We start from the raw sequence: 15413 nt of genomic DNA, 5'->3' as shown, positions 1-15413 counted from the left end.
TTGCCTCCGGGTGTCTGGGATGCACTTACGCCACTGTCTGTATGAATTGTATTCTTTACTAATAAAGAAAATTGCTGTTTTCAATTCAATTTAGCAGGCTGAAGTATCCCATGAATATGTCTGTGATTAAGGATCCCTGATTTAAACGCATGCATACTGCTTCAGCAACTATGGGTGCAAGTTCACTGCCAAAAACAGTACAGTATCATTATTATTTATGTAAGTATATGGTAAGTGTAAAAATAGGATAGCACAAAATTGAATAAATTAAAGTATAAGAGAGAATATGTGCTTACAGGCTGTGCTTGCATTCATAAATCCCCATTGCTGTCAGCAGGGATTTTCATCTAGATCTGCCAGACCTTGAAGAATAACCCAAGCCCTTTAGCTCATAACTAAACTTCCATAGTATAGGTCATTGTTGTAAGAACAAAGAAATATTTAACACTATACTAAATTCTATTACAAATCAGATATGTAGCTAGGCATGAACAATATATTCAGCAATCTATTTTAGTTAATGCAAAGAGATAAAGAGAGTATTCAGCCACTCCAATTAAATACAGAATAGAAATTTAATTTACATAGCAGTCATTTTAGTTAATGCTGTCTGTACTGGGTAGTATTGGCATGGCAATGACCACTTACAGACAGCCTGTCTTACCCTTCTGTGGACCTGCCTGTGTAGAATTGTTTATTTACTATGTACGCCAAATGCTATTAATACCCCTTTCACACCAAGCTTCTGACCCAGAATATTGACGGGGCAACCCGTGTCCTGGCTTGGTGTGAAGGGATCAACCCAGGTTGTGTGTCCCAGGCTGGTCACGACCAGGGTCGAACTTGGGACCAACCTGGATACAATGCAATCTGAAAGGGGGTACCTGAGTTATTGGTCCAGGTTAAGTTTAAATAATGCTGATTGACTGTGGATGCAGAGGACCGCCTCAAGGGAGTGACATGTAGGGCAAACACGGGTGCTGTATGAACGGGGATGACCTGGGAATAACCTGGTCAAAAGGTGCAGTGAAGAAGAGTTCTGAGCAGCTATAACATGGGTTGAAACTGTGTTCAATGACCTGGGTCAGACCCGGGATTTTGATGTAAAAGGGGTAAAAGACAACTTCAGTATTAATTAAAGGGTTATGAAGGTTATCAAGACAGTCCATTGTAATTTTTAAAAAAAATGAAATCCCTCTTTCATCCCTAAATGTTTTCTGTTCTTAAAAAAATACAATAGGAGACAGAGCTGAATAATGGGTTCCATTAAACATATAAAATAAGAACAAAAGATCACCTGCTCCAAAATAGCTTCAAGTCCTTTAACGGTGCAAAAATAACCTTGTGCTCCACAGAACAGGAAGAAACACCCCAGTTCAGCCCTTTATCTCTATCACACTTCAAAACAAATCTAGATGCTCCTACTACTTGCCAAAATGCCTGAGAACCTCACAAATTTTGGAAAGTTTTACCTGGCACCCTGGGAACCCTGGAGCTGAGGCCATGCTGATGTGAAATGTGTTGTCACACCCTCTGCACTTACTTCTTGGACCTCCCCTCTGGGAGAGTTTAAGTGGGTCCCATAAGTCGGTAAGTATGGCCTTCTTCATACTCCTTTTAAAAAAAAATTAAAAAAACACCTTAACTCTGTTCAACTCCTCCAGTTGACTTTTGTTACTCTGCATATGCTGTCATCTGAGTCCATGAAGCTCTGCACTTTGAGATCCAAATCAAGGTGCAAAGTGGAACCAAAGCTCGTACTGCTTTGCAAATTACCTTCATTGTGTTTTCGCCAGCTGGCACCACTTGCTTTTGTTTTCTTTAGTTATCAAATTTCTTAGCGACTATTAATATTTTTATAATTATTAGTACTCTTCTGAAATGCTTCTGTTTATTGTCAATTTACTGTTTCTTCAAAATGGTATTATAATGAACTTTTCCATTTGAGACTGTGCATTAAAGAAATAGAAGCTGTATTTACATTTACTTTTATTTTCTATATTAATTGAAAACTTACAAATTCCTCATATAGAAATCTTCCATTTGATTATTTTATAAAGATTCGTTATAATTCGTTTAAACAACAGCACATTCATGTTGCTGTTATTATTCGAAGAAATATCAATAGATCTTAATTGGAGTCTTCCTAATGTCAATACCTACAGTGTATTTTCTTTAACAGAAACCGCATGTGAAGTTTGATTCTGTAAAGAGCACCCGGTTTAAATTGAGCAATACAGTTGCAGTTTCAAAAGAAGTCAGAATAACTATAGCGGCCTAATAATCATGTAATATTATAGAAAATATGCTTAACGCTAACAGGCATTATTATTATTATATTATTTATGAAGCCCCAAATTTGACATGGGTGACAGATATGGGTCCCCAGGGGAGGGCACCACCCCATTGCATGACCCTTAATACCAGGACCCAATCTCATGGTGGTCAGTGCTGGACTGAGGGAATATGGTGTGTATGAATACTGCTTTGTACCATATTAGTATACTCTGGGCATACATGGGTAATGCTGGGTACACACTAGACCATTTGTTGTCCGATCCCACAGATCAGAGTGACATTTCGGGTACATCATCTAGTGTGTACCCATGATATGCACTCTCCCATTGGTCATTAGCAACATCGCCCATCTGCCCTACTGCAGGGCTGATGGGGGATTTCACTAACAATGTCATGCTACAGAATGCAGCCTGACACGTTCCTCCATCCCTGTCAGACCCGGCATTGGCAAGTGTGTACAGTATGCGTTTGCCGCATGCCAAGTCCTGTTGCCGGCGATGTGACGCTGGGTACACATCATCTAATGTGCACTCAGCTTAAGGTAGGTAGAGACCAAGGGTAGCAGTGTGCTGTTGTCACTCAGCTTAAGGTAGGTAGAGACCAAGGGTAGCAGTGTGCTGTTGTCACTCAGCTTAAGGTAGGTAGAGACCAAGGGTAGCAGTGTGCTGTTGTTACTGTGCTGGTTGCTCCCAGGAGAGAAACACTTAGCTAGGGTAGCTATCTGAGACATACCATGCCTGGTCAAGCTGCTTAGCCCTTTAGAGGACAACACAATGGGATGGAAAGTCAATATCATGAGGGGCAAAGCCATAATGGGTTGTGGAAGTAGAATAATGAGGGAAGAAGCTGAAGGTGATTGCTTGGTTACGTTGAATTAATGAGGGACAAATCTGAAATTGATGAACAACCAAACAAAACAAGACTTTTTGAAGGGTCAACAAACACAAATCCAAATTAATGAAACAAAAGCTGGTAGGAGTAAGGGCATTATAGAGGCTGCATACAGGTGAAGTCAATAATGTCAATTGTTGATCTTTTTGTTGTCAGCGTCCAATCACTTTTGTCTACATAGTGTAGTTATTTTAGGCTTAGAAGTGGCAGGTTGGGGGCATGAAGTGGCACTATACACAGGGCCTGGGAGGCAGAGATTACGAAGGGAAAAATATAAAACAAAGAGTAGAACCAATGGAAAAGGTTGTTAGAAGCACATAATGCCACTTTGGTGATAATATTTGTATTTACAGTCTACAGATTGTTGTTTTTTTGTAGAACCATTGCTAAATATTTCACAGCAAACAGCATCATGCTTTATCATTTGCCCTATACCAGGCTTCCATTGTACACATGAGAGCTGGGGTTTGGGGGGTGTCTGGGTGATTAGACCTGTTTCTGACGGAGGGTGAAGAAAATCATTAAAACTCTTCTAAATGTTTTTAAAGTATGTTTAGACATCAGATACAATTGTATAATGTTGGAAGTTGTGGCGTGGTATAAAGCATATTATCCTTAGTACTGAGGCTTATGGTCACAAGGCAGACGAACACTGTTGACTAGTCTTGTAGTCAACATTCAGTTCCAGCTGCTAAGAAGTATATTTATTTTTTTACAAAGTACACCGTACTTTCATTTGTTTATCACCATCTGGCCTGTGTCATGCTCTACACATTTATTAGAAGTTATAATTAAAAATAAGATTGAACAGAGTTACTGAAGAAAATAATATTATTATAATTGCTATAATAGTCCTTTATAACCCAACATTCATATCTGTACTAGCCAGTGGCGTAACTAGGGCAGGGCGAGCGGGGTGCATGCCCTGGGCGCCGTTGGACCGGCAGCGCGCAGGGGGTGCGCCGCCGGCCACGGTACCGGCCCGCCCGCCCTAGTTAGCCAGTGTAGCGCTGACCGCAGTGAGTGCGGTCAGCGCTACACATTTACACAGGACCGGCGCTAGGCTTCCAGCGCGGGTCCTGTGCTGCACACCTGAGCCCGTTCCCTCCCCCTGATCGCTTGCCCAATAGCGCCAGGAGGCGGGCTCAGGCTGTGCATAACACACGCATCATCGCCAGCGTTGCGGATCGGAGCAGCAGCAGCGTGGATTCAGGTAAGTATATTTTTATATATATATATTTTTTAACCTATCTGCACTACTGGGGGCACAACGGGGGAGGGGGGTGGCTACTACTGGGGGGACCTCTACTGGGGGTGAGGGCACAACGGGGGAGGGGTGGCTACTACTAGGGGCACCATTATTGGGAGGACCTCTACTGGGGGGGGAGCTACTACTGGGGGCACTTAATCGGGAGGGGGAACCTCTACTGGGGACTACTACTTGGGGGGGGAACTACCACTGGGGGCATTATAAAAGGGGCCTACTGCTAGAGGCACTGCACTGGGGGGACCACTACTGGGGGCAATAACAGGAAGGGCCACTACAGGGGGCACTAGATAGGGGGGATCACTACTGGGTGCCTGCATAAGGGGACCACTACTGGGAAAACTGCATGGGGGGGACTACTGCTGGGGGCACTATATAAAGGGCACTGCATAGGGGGGGGGACTACTACTGGGGGCACTATATAAAGGGCACTGCATAAGGGGATACTGCTACTGGGCGCACTGCATTGTGGGGACTGCTACTGGGGGCACTGCATAAGGGGGAACACTACATGGGGCACTGCATTTAGGGGGGCCACTACTGGGGGTACTGAGTAAGGGGAACTAATTGGGGGCTGTATAAGGGGGACCACTACTGGGGATACTGTATAAGGGGCACTACTATGGGCCTGCATAAGAGGGACCACAACTGCATACTGGTGTACTGTATAAGGGGTACTACTAGGGTTAAGGTGCATATGGATAGGAATGTTCAGTGTGAAAATAAAGGGGTGTGTCATGTTGACACGCCCCATTTTTAAGTGACCACGACCATTTTTTTGCCGCACGCGCACATCAGGGGAGGGGGGGAGGGCTCCCTTTTCAAATTTGCCCTGGGCTCCAAATACCCTAGTTACACCACTGGTACTAGCTGCCTCCTATAGTGTATCCTTAAACAATGAGTCTTTTTAAAAAGCCAACCATGTAACACAATAATAGAACTGAAGAGAACACAGTTGTGGCCTGACTGGCACTTGTTATAGTCCCTGTGCAATTTACCCTGGTGCCTTTTGTATGTAAAATGTTAAAGCCTCATTCCGCGTTTGTCCTTTGCAGTACACAGAGCCAGCTCTCCCGGGTACATAACTGTCTCTCTATTCTATCTGTCAGGTGTTAACAACTAGTCAAGTAATAAATATTGCAGTTCAACCATTTGCTTACATGTGCTATGCCCTCTATGAGGACAGAAGGTAAATGTTATTTTTCTCCACTGCTCTGTCACCTTAGTGGAAGTCACTCAATCTGCTTACACATACAATGGTTTTAGTCAAAACAGACACTACCGTTCTACAAGACTAGTTCCTTCAATAGCAATCCCTATTTAAAATTGGCTTTGTTGAATAGGAATGAGTATGCACAAACCTAAGCTGGGTACACATTAGGGGTGAGCGGGTTCGGATTTCTGAAATCCGAACCCCCCCGAGCCCACCCAATCCGAGTCAGGCTCGACTTTTCCCGCCTGACTCGGATCTGAAATCGAGGCAAAACGTCATCATCTCGCCTTCCGGGTCTCGCGGGTTTTGGCTTCTATATAAGGTACCCGCGTCGGCGCCATTTTCTCACTCGGTTGTGGACAGTGAAGAGGGAGGGTGGGAGTTAGGGCTGGCTGGGCTGTGTAGTGTAGTGTAGTGTTGTGCTGTGCTGCGCTGTGCTGCTGTTGTCCATAGGGGTTGTGTCCACTCCTCCAAAGTCCATAGGGGCTGGCTGTGTTGTGCTGTGCTGCTGTTGTCCATAGGGGCTGTGTCCACTCCTCCAAAGTCCATAGGGGCTGGCCGTGTTGTGCTGTGCTGCTGTTGTCCATAGGGGCTGTGTCCACTCCTCCAAAGTCCATAGGGGCTGGCTGGACTGTGCAGTCAGTTGTCCATAGGGGCTGTGGGCATGATTCAGACCCGCTCGCGAGCGCTGAGCGCTCGCAAGCGGGTCGATGGTGCCCTAGTTCGCATGCGCACGACGGAGGGAGCTCCGTCGTGCGCATGCGCGAGACCCGGGGAGCGACGGGGAAGCCGTCGCTCCAGATCTCGCACCAAAGGGGGCGTGCTGTCGATGTTGATTGACAGCACGCCCCCTTTGGTGGGCGTGCCGGGGGCGTGGCTGCCAGACGGAGCCGTTCCCATGGGAACGCCTACCGTCTGGGTCCGGCCCCACTGACATCACTAGTGATGTCAGTGGGAGTGATTTTGGCTCTGATAGAGCCAAAATCACTCCAGGGCTTGCGGTCACCGAGACCCTACCGCAGGGTCTCGTCGCAAGCCCGATGGTCACGATGGTCTTGACCATCGCGACCATCATCATGGACGCTCGTATAAGCTGTGGGTGGTAACCCACAGCTATGCGAGCGTCCAAGAGGCCGCTCCAAGTTTAGGTAGGAGGGCCCTGATTCAGAGCGTCCGGCTCTGAATCAGGCCCTGTGTCCACTCCAAAGTCCTGTGCAGTCCTAAAGGGGTGCTGTAGTGTTGTCCAGGGGGTGCTCTGTCCATCAGGGGAGCTCCCCCCAAGTGCAAAAAAAAATAATATTTTTTTTGTGTTTGTGAATTGTGTGCGCAGTAGCCGCACGTGCATCAACAAAGTAGCGCCAAGCGTGCGCCTGTGTCATAAGGGCCGGCTGGCTTGACCGTTAAAGGGTGCTGTAACCCCCAAAGTGCACTCCAAACCAAATAAAAAAATATTTTCTGTGTTTGTGAATTGTGTGCACTGTGGCTGCACGTGCATCAACAAAGGAGCAGTGCCAAGCGTGCGCCTGTGTCCCATAAGTAAAGGGCCGGCTGGCTTGTCCGTTAAAGGGTGCTGTAACCCCCAAAGTGCGCTCCACAAAAAATAAAAAATTCTCCTTTTTTTTCTGTCTTTGTGAATTGTGTGGGCTGTAGCTGCACCTGCATCCTCAAAGCAGCAGTGCCAAGCGTGCGTTTGTCTGTTAAAGGGTGGTGTAACCCCCAAAGTGCACTCCAACAAAAATAAAACATTTTCTTCTGTGTTTGTGAATTGTCTGCACTGTACGTGCATCCTCAAAGCAGCAGCGCCAAGCATGCTTCTGTCTGTTAAAGGGTGGTGTAACCCCCAAAGTGCGCTCCACAAAAAATAAAAAATTCTTTTTTTCTCTGTCTTTGTGAATTGTGTGGGCTGTAGCTGCACCTGCATCCTCAAAGCAGCAGTGACAAGCATGCGTCTGTCTGTTAAAGGGTGGTGTAACCCTCAAAGTGCGCTCCACAAACAATAAAAAAAAAATTCTTTTTTTTTCTGTCTTTGTGAATTGTGTGGGCTGTAGCCGCACCTGCATCCTCAAAGCAGCAGCGACAAGCATGCGTCTGTCTGTTAAAGGATTACATCGGTGACAGCCGTACCTGTACTGGCAGGAAAAAGAGGCAATTTGGAGGCCCCTGTACAAACTGGCTCTATTTTACTTGAGTTGCCCCCCCTCCAGTGTGTACTCCGAAAGAGTGTTTAGTGCAGCCGGGAACCTTGTCAGCGAAAGGCGTAGGAAGTTGCTTCCACAAAATGTGGAGAAGATGATGTTCATAAAAATGAATTATCAACTCTTCCAGGAAGACCAGCCTCCAGAACGTACAGAGGAACCTGTGGTGGTGGATTCCAGTGGGGGCAAATTAATACTCTGTGAGGATGAGGATGTACACAACACTAAAGAGGGTGAGGAACTCGTGGATGAGGAGGATGAGGACGACATCTTGCCTCTGTAGAGCCAGTTTGTGCAGGGACAGATTAATTGCCAGCTTGTTTTGTGGGGGGCCAAACGAACCAATAATTTCAGCCACAGTCGTGTGGCAGATCCTGGTGCTGAAATGATTGGTTTGCTAAAGTGTGCATGTCCTGTTTATACAACATAAGGGTGGGCCCAAGGACAATTCCATCTTGCACCTCTTTTTTTTCTTTGCATTACGTACTGTTTGGGGCCTAGTTTTTCAAACTGCCATCCTGTCTGCCACTGCAGTGTCACTCCTAGATGGGCCACGTGTTTGGGCCGCCCACTCGTGTCGCTTAGTATAGTCATCCAGCTACCTCGGTGCAACCTTTTGGACATAAAAACACTATTGTGAGGTGTGAGGTGTTCAGAATAGACTGGAAATGAGTGGAAATTAAGGTTATTGAGGTTAATAATAGCATAGGAGCAGAAAAACCCACACATTCTGTGATTTTAGCTGTTTTTATGCTTTTTTTTAAAAAAATACAGATCCAAAACACAAAACCCAGAACCCAAAACACGGAAGGGTGGTTTTGGCAAAACCAATCCAGATCCAAAACACGAAGAAAGATCCAGATCCAAAACCAAAACACAAAAAGTGGCCAGTGCACACCCCTAGTACACATTAGCCGATTTGTCATCGGAGTCGGCGGATCGGGCCGACACATCGTCGACATGAGCCTGTTTGTATGCGATACTAATGACCAAGTGCGCTCCGGTTTGGTCAGTGGCATCGTCAGATCGGCCCTACATGCAGATCAATCTGACAATCCGGCTGGCAACCCCATGCAGCGGAGTGAGGCTGGTGCCGTCTTATTGGGCGGTCGGGCACCAGATCTTGTAATGTGTGCCGGCTGCCCGATATGTCGACCAATTGGCGGTGTGGTCGTCTGTCGCATTGTGAAAAACACCTCTGTGTTTTTGACTTAGAGCCGTATTGAATTTGAGCTGAGCCGCGTTAAGTTAACGCGGCCCGGACTTAACGTCGACTTCGCCTGTTTTGTAGGCGTTAAAGTATCACGCGCGTGTACGCTTTACCCCGTATTCAATTTCAAAGTACGCGTAAACGGCACCCGGCGATACTTTAACAAGCGGAAAGTACTATAATTTTTGGGGAAATCAGCCTGACACCACCAAATGATGTTCTGACATTGAGGTTCACTATGGTACCCCCCGATTTGGCTCGCTAAAAGTATTTGGTGTTTTTAAATGGGCTCTATAGCTGCTAAATAGCATTTTTCTATACCTGATGCAGAATAGTATTCAGGAGTATTTTTTTCCAGAAAATAACTTATACCAGCAAATTTGGGGTACTTGAAAATGGGGGCCAGCATATTTAAAGTTGAAAAAGTGAAGTTGAAAAAAAATGTGAAAAATCCACCTGCCGCAAGCACCTGCAATCAAAAAAACACTTGTGGCATACTTGGGGACCCCCCAGAGTCAATTTCGCTAGTTTTTAACTTTGTACCCCAACATTTTTTTTTTTTTCAAAGTAAATTTTTGGGGTGTCATTAAGTTTTTGTTTTTTTTTGGACACAGATTACCTTTGGGGGACTGTCTGAAGGCTGCACGGGGGTTCCCAAAACATTACACTCCAAAACCCCAATTCTGCACTTTTTTCCGCCTGCCATTCATAGGCGATACTTAACTGCCTATTACATTGCATTGACTTTCCGCCTAGGCGGAAAGTCTTTCAAATTGACTGCAGGGTAAAATCAAAATAGGCGATAATGACGCCATCGGCGGTAACTTAACGCGGGTCAGGACTTAACGCTTCAAATTGAATACGGGCCATAGTCTATTAAATATCAATTAAATATTTACCTCTTTATTTTTTCAAATTTTCGAGCCTCATGAATAATGTTTCTTTCAAAAACAGATCCCATATCTGTCCTGTAATTAAAATACTGTAAACAGTGCAGTTCAAAATATAATAACTGCAATGTATTTAAATAGTAATATAGGGGGAAATTTATCAAATCTCAGAGAGAGATAAAGTGGAGAGATAAAGCACTAACCAATCAGCTCCTGTCACTTTTCAAACACAACCTGTAAAATGACAGTTAGGAGCTGATTGGTTGGTACTTTAACTCTCTTAATTTTCTCTCTCCAAGATTTGCTAAATCTCCCCCTATGTTACTATTTAAATACATCGCAGTTATGAGGAAATAGATAACTGAAATGGAGCACATCTTAAAAAGAGACCACAGAACACACTATGTGGACAGCAGCATTTTCTTACTAGTTGTAGTTTTAATTCATGTACAGTATTGAAGTTTATTATTATTATTATTATTATACTGTATAGATTTCTACCAGTTTATTAATATACTGCTCCCACATGATACATTTTTTGAAGGCCTAGCAGAAAATAGTGCTCGCTTTTCACATGACCAGTTAATAACTATTTTTGTAATGGTAATGGTTTGGAAATGGACGGGATACATCATTTGCACACACAATACATTTTCAGAATGTATACTTTGCATTTTGGAGCCTGAGGCACACAGAGATGAATTGGCTTGCCTTGGTCTGTATTGAATTGGCTGTAACTAAGTCTCAGACCCGAGTGGCATACTTCTAGGTGTGATTTGTGTCCCCTGTGATGGGTTTACTGAAACTCAGTAATGTATTTTTTGTTTTCTGCAAAATTCCATTTTCTATACTTCAATAGCTAAAAAAAAAAACAATTGAAAAATACAATATTTAAAATGGGACTAAACCGACAAAACAAAAACATTTATTTAGAAGCACTGTATGCAGCGTTATCTATTCTATAATGCAAAAGTGATAATTGTTTTTATTAAGAGGAGGCTCATTAATGGGATGCAGTTAAGATGCCGACAGCCGAAATCCTTGGGCCAAAATCCCAACCCGCGGGTAGAATACCGTGACGGGATCCCAACATCACTTGAGATGCCGACGCCGGAATCCCGACAGCCGGCATCCCGACAATAAGTGTAGCGGGCAAGTTAGGTTTAGGGCGCGGGGGGAGGGCTAGGTTTTGGCACAATTAAGGGGGATAGGGTTAGGCTGGGGGGGGTTATGGTTAGGCTGCCGTTTGGGGTTAGGTTTAGGTACCACGAGGAAGGAGGGTTAGGCACTAAGGGGGGAGGGTTAGGATGCAGGAAGGAAGGGTTAGGGTTTCAGGGTGAAGGGGGTAGGGTTAGAATATTTATGTAGCCCCTGTCGGTCCTCTGACCACCGGCATCCCGACTGCCGGTCTCCCGTATGTATTCCCCATTAACAACTTTTTTTTCTCAATAATTTTTATTGAATTTTAGTACAAATAAATGGGGGTACAGAAGAAAAAAAAGGGGGAAGGAAGGGAAGCCAGGTACAGTACATTGAATAACCAGGAAATTAAATCAGCATAAATATTACACAATCAATACATATACAGTATATAAGCAAAATAATGGACAGAAGCAAGGTCTATCATTGGACCAACATATCACATCATATTCAGATTGGGGGGAACTAAGACCAGTTAGATCAACAGGAGGGTTATATATAATAGAGTGTCCCTGTTCCTTTTGATATTCTCTCCACCCAAACCATTGCATATGAATGGAAGAAGCGGAGGAGGAATAGTTACAATCCATTGTCTCAAATAAAAAACTTTATATTCAATAACTGCAATACTGGGTATAGCGGCAGTCTTCCATAACTGGGCGATAGAGGCCTTGGTGGATACCAAAATTTACCCATAAGATATCTATCTCAGTTAAAGGTTCTGCAGGGAAACATACCCGGAATCGGTATGTAGTGCCGGTGGACTAAATAACGATGCTGGAAGCCTGAACTGTCAGGATCCCGACTGGGGCTGGTAAGTACCCTAACCCTCCTCTCTCCCCCCCTAACCCTCCCTTAGTGGTGCCTAACCCTAACCTTCCCCCCGATGGTGCCTAACTCTCCCCTCCCCCTAGTGGTGCCTAACCCTAACCACCCCCCCAGTGATGCCTAAACCTAAACCCCCTTCCCTGCACCCTAGACCTAACCATCCCAGGGTGGTGCCTATCCCTAACCTCCCCCCAGTGGTGCCTAACCCCCCCCTCCCTGCACCTTAAACCTAACCCTCCCAGGGTGGTGCCTAATCCTAAATCCCCCCGGGGATTCCCCTAACCTAACCCCCCCTCCCCCCTGTGTGGGGCTAAGCACTAACACTGCCCGATTTACCTTTGTTCAGCGTCGGGATCTAGACGGGCATCAGGATTTCGACGCCTGTCTTTAGTCCCGCGTCGGGATTTAGAAGCCGGGATTTAGTAAGGTGGAAAAACAGAATACAAACAGCGCTGATTGACAATAGATAAATAACACTTTAATAGACTGAAAAAACTTAAAACACAATTGAATATAAAACCAACAAAGTCAGCATAAATGTTAAACCCTGGAGCACTATTGATGTATATAGTCCTGAAGCGCTAATGGTGAAGGGCAGTGAATATGTTCCTGAAATACTGTCTGGTCAAGGCAGTCCAATTAAGCAGCACACCGGTGCTGTATATTTACCTACTAGATGAAAAAGGTCCACATTGTCCTGAATTAGCGATGGTCCCACACTGAGGTTGTCCAACGCAGATGACCAGACCAGATTGTTAATAGTGGGTGATGTTGATCATATAGTCCAAAGTCCAGGGTGGCAACCACCAAGTGAATAGTGCCAATGATGCCAAAATCCAGGTGATATTAATATCAAATCCAAGTGTCCAGGGTCAGCTGGTAGTCACGTACGCGTTTCACTGCTCTAGGCAGCTTTTTCAAGGTGTCCAAGTAATACAAAGACTAGCTTTAAATAGTGCTCCAAATTAGCATCAGTCACTCTCAGCCGTTGACAATCTATTGATTGTCCATAGTAGTTTTTCCAGTCATGTATATTAAAAACAGACATTTTAGTAACAGGAGGCAAAACCTTTAATAATCTATATAAATAAATGGAGGAATACTTACTATTTCTGTTATCTATTCATTATAAAACAAGTCCCGATCGTGATATCCCCATCACTGCGGAAGTTGTTTACTTCCGCCGTGATGACGTCGGGTCCGGTAATGTTGCTGGTACGCAGCGTGTATCACGCTGCGCCTCACCCAAATACACCACGGAAGTTGTTCCGCCATGATAATGTCACATGTCTAGCCCAGCCACAGTATTGGTACGTAGCGTGAATCCCGCTGCATCCCTTCACCATGGCAACCAGGGACCAGCGAGAAAGTCACACAAATTGAAATATTGATCCCACACATGTTAAACACAGACAATAGAAATATATATCTCTTATTGGATTCAATAAAAACCTCAATAGGCAGAGGAAAACATTGTGTTGTTAAAGAATAATGAAGCATGAATATATATATATAAAAAATAAATAATAATACATAATAATATATAAAAATAATAATAACAAAGAATATATATATAATAAATAATGATAAAATATGTATATATATCCAATAATATGTATTAAATAAATCAATAAAACAAATAAAAATCAATAATACACTGCATCATCAACCAATGCCTATCACTAATATATATCTGAAATTAATTGTCTACCTGAATAGTATAATATATTATATACACATATATGTATATACAATAAAAAGACTGCATGACACTAAACAAAGTTCTTATTCTGTTTTTACATAACCACATTAAGTTCTAGAGCCTCATTCAGACCACTCGGAAATAGTGTATTTAAATGAAAGGTCCAATAGATTTCTTGTTGACACAATTTTCTAAATCTATCACCCCCACGCACCGTGGGGGGAATAAACTCCAGTCCTATTATTGTCAGAGACTCAGGATTAGCCCCATGATGTTCCAAAAAATGCTTGGGAATACTATGGTTCGTTAGTTTCTTTATTATATTTCTTCGATGTTTCACGAAGCGCACTTTAAGTGCTCTAGTTGTGCGTCCTACATATCTAAGGTGACACCCACATTGAAGGAGATATATCACCCAATTGGTGTTACAATTAATAAAGTCCCGAATACTTTTTTCCTCTCCCCTTAGATTTGTCACCGCAAAAGTTTTATTATTCACATGTTTACATGTGGTGCATCTTCCTCCTCCGCATTTAAAAAAACCTATAGTTTTTTGGGGCAACCATGTCTTTATGGGGTTGATTTCAGTATCTATTTTAGTTGGCTTTAAAAAACTGGGAGCCAGCAAAGTTTTGAGTGACTTATTCTTCCTAAAAATGAATTTGGGATTTGGCGGAAGACACTCTCGAAGAATATTGTCATTTTTAAGTATACCATAATTTGACTTCACAATTTTCTTTATAGCGTTCGAAGCATTATTAAATTTAGAGATAAAAGCTAAATCACCTGTCTCTTTTTGTTGTTGTTGGTGTTCATCAGCCTTTAAGGTTAGTAGTGATTCTCTATCAAACTCCAAGGTTTCTCGATAAGCCTTGTCTAATATATATTTCGGGTAACCTCTTGTTAAAAAGGATTCTAGCATAATCTTTGCTTGTTCGACAAATCTTTCTTTTGTCGAACAATTCCTCCTAAGACGCAGTAATTGGCCCTTGGGGATATTGGTCTTCCAAGGTCTGTAGTGGGCACTTTGAAAATGGAGATATGCATTCGTGCCCACTTCCTTTGTATAATTGGAAGTAAAAAGCAGATTGTCATATATTTCAAGAGTTATATCCAGGAAATTGATCTTCTTCGTATCAAAAGAATGTGTAAAAACCAAATTATAAGTGTTGGTGTTGAGAGAATTTATGAAATCCATTGCTGTGTCAAAGTCCCCATCCCAAATAATAAATAGATCATCGATGAAACGGCCATAGAGGACCAGGTTCGCACCAAACCCCCCCCCCACACGTGCCGGTCTTCGACCTGGCCCATGTAGAGGTTGGCATAGCTCAGCGCAAACCTGGTCCCCATGGCAGTGCCCATCGTTTGAAGATAAAATGTGTTGGAAGAAATAAAATAATTGTGAGTCAAAATAAATGAAATCGAATCAAGAAGAAACCGTCTGTGTCTCTCGGTTAGGTCTGCATTATGGTCAAGGATGTCTCCAATTACCTGGATTCCCAACTGGTGTGGAATATTTGTGTACAAATTTTGTACATCCAGGGTAAGGAAAGCATAAGTGGATTTCCATGTAACATCCTTGATCAACTGCAAAAAGTGAGTGGTATCCCGTATATGGGACCTCAACCGAGAGACACGAGGTTGAAGATAAGAATCAACATAAGCCGAAAGTGATGAAGTGAGGGAATCAATGCCAGAAATTATAGGACGTCCTGG

The sequence above is a fragment of the Taudactylus pleione genome, unplaced genomic scaffold, assembly GCF_031769625.1.
Source record: "Taudactylus pleione unplaced genomic scaffold, aTauple2 ptg000100l, whole genome shotgun sequence".
NCBI classification, from domain to species: domain Eukaryota; kingdom Metazoa; phylum Chordata; class Amphibia; order Anura; family Myobatrachidae; genus Taudactylus; species Taudactylus pleione.
Note: the sequence above shows the minus strand (reverse complement) of the source record.